This window comes from Mandrillus leucophaeus, unplaced genomic scaffold, assembly GCF_000951045.1.
Source record: "Mandrillus leucophaeus isolate KB7577 unplaced genomic scaffold, Mleu.le_1.0 Scaffold274, whole genome shotgun sequence".
Taxonomy (NCBI): Eukaryota; Metazoa; Chordata; class Mammalia; order Primates; family Cercopithecidae; genus Mandrillus; species Mandrillus leucophaeus.
Window position 1 is genome coordinate 1,230,276 of NW_012102854.1, and position 2,282 is coordinate 1,232,557.

The window sequence follows — 2,282 nt, forward strand, 5'->3', positions numbered from 1 at the left end:
AAAAAAAAAAAAAAAAAAAAAAAAAGACCCTGTTTCTAAAAAAATTAAAAATTAGCAGGGCACAGTAGCCCATACTTAATGGTCTTGGTTACTCGGGAGGCTGAGGTTGGAGGATGACTTAGGCCAGGGAGGCCAAGGCTGCAGTGAGCTAGGATTATGTCACTGTACTCCAGCTTGGGTGACAGAGTGAGACCCTGTTTCAAATAAATCAATTAATTGGCCAGATGCAGTGGCTCATGCTTGTAATCCTAGCACTTCGGGAGGCCAAGACAGGCCAATTGCCTGAGCTCAGGAGTTTGAGAACAGCCTGGTCAACATGGCGAGACCCTGTCTCTACTAAAAATACAAAGATTAACCAGGTGTGGTGGCGCGTGCCTGTAATCCCAGCTACTCAGGACACTGAGGCAGCAGAATCGCTTGAACCTGGGAGACGGAGGTTGCAATGAGCCAAGATCGCGCCACTTCATTCCAGCTTGGGTGACAGAGTGAGACTGTCTCCAAAAAATAAAATAAATAATTAATTAATTAAGTGTCTACTTGAGAGTTTGACAATTTTTCTTCTGGGGGTTGCTGTTTGTTTTTAAGGAGTTACTTATGTTTGCAGGATATGTTTGGATTCATTGTATTATGTGTTACAAATATCTTCTACTCTGTAACCATTTTCTAATGGTTATCTTTTTTTTTTAATACAAAATCTTAAACATACACAGAAGTAGAGAAAACCATATAACGAATTCCCATAGACTTATTGCCAGCTTTGATAATTGTCAATTCATGGCTAATCTTATTCCCTCTCTACCTGAACCTATTTCTTCTTTATTGAATTGCTTTTAACACATTCCAGACGTCTTATTATTTTACCTCCCAAATTTGTAGGAAGTACATACCTCTAAGTAATAATGACCTTTTAAAGTATGGATCTAAATATACAGCCACATTATCATTCTAAGATATCTTTTGGTGAATGTTAATTCTTTTTTTTGGGAGACAGAGTCTCGCTCTGTCACCCAGGCTGGAGTGTAGTGGCGTGATCTGGGCTCACTGTAGCCTCGACCTCTAGGGCTCCAGTGGTCTTCCCACCTCAGCCCCCTGAGTAGCTCAGACCACAGGTGTGTGCCATTACACTTGGCTAATTTTAAATTTTTTTGTAGAGAGAGTGTCTCTCTGTGTTGCCCAGGCTGGTCTACAACTCCTGACCTCAAGCAATCCTCCTGCCTCGGCCCCCCAAAGTGCTGGGATTACAGGCATAAGCCACTGTGGCAAGTTCTTTTTTTTTTTTTTTTTTCCTTGAGACAGAGTCTTGCTCTGTCCTTGTTGCCCAGGCTGGAGTGCAATGGCCCAATCAAATCATGACTCACTGTAGCCTCAACCCGCTGGGCTCAAGTGATCCTCCCATCTCAGCCTCCCACGTAGCTGGAACTACCAGCATGCAGCACCACACTCGGCTAATGTGTTTGTTTGTTTGTTTGTTTGTTTCGTAGACAGGGTCTTGCTATGTTGCCCAGACTGATCTTGATCTCCTGGCCACAACTGGGGTTCCCGATTCAGCCCTGCAAAGTGCTAGGATTATAGGCATGAGCCACCACGCCTGGCCATGACTGCATTTATGTTATGGATGAACCACAATTGATGAAACCATCAAGCATTTCTTGGATTCTACTTAAAAAGCCTTTAAAATGTTAGCTGTTGTGGTGAAAGTGGGTGCCCACAGCCAGAATAAGGGCCACATTCCAGCCAACAGGAAGAGCAGAAAAGGAGAGAGCATACTCTTTGACTTTAGGGACACAATCTAGAAGTTGCCCGCATCATTTCTTCCCACGTTCCATTGGCCAGAAAACAGATACATGGCCCCACCAGGCTCCAAAGAGGATGAGAGACAGTCTTGGCTAAGGAATCTGATGCCCAGTTACAAATTCTGCTTCAATAGAGGAAGGGGTGGCCGGGCAAGGGGGCTCACACCTGTAATCCCAGTGGATTGCCTGAGCTCAGGAGTTTGAGACCAGCCTGGGCAAGGTGGCGAAACACTATCTCTACAAAAAAATTTTTAAAATTAGCCGGCATGGTGGTGCCTGCCGGTAGTCTCTGCTACTTGCACGGCTGAGGTGGGAGAATTGTTTAAGCCTGGGAAGTCGAGGCTGCAGTGAACTATGTTCCTGCTACTACACTACAGCCTCGGTGGCAGAGGGAGACCACATCTCTAAAAAAATAAAAATAAAAATTAGAATGCCGGGCACAGTGGCTGATGCCTGTAATCCCAGCACTTTGGGAGGCTGAGGCCGGCA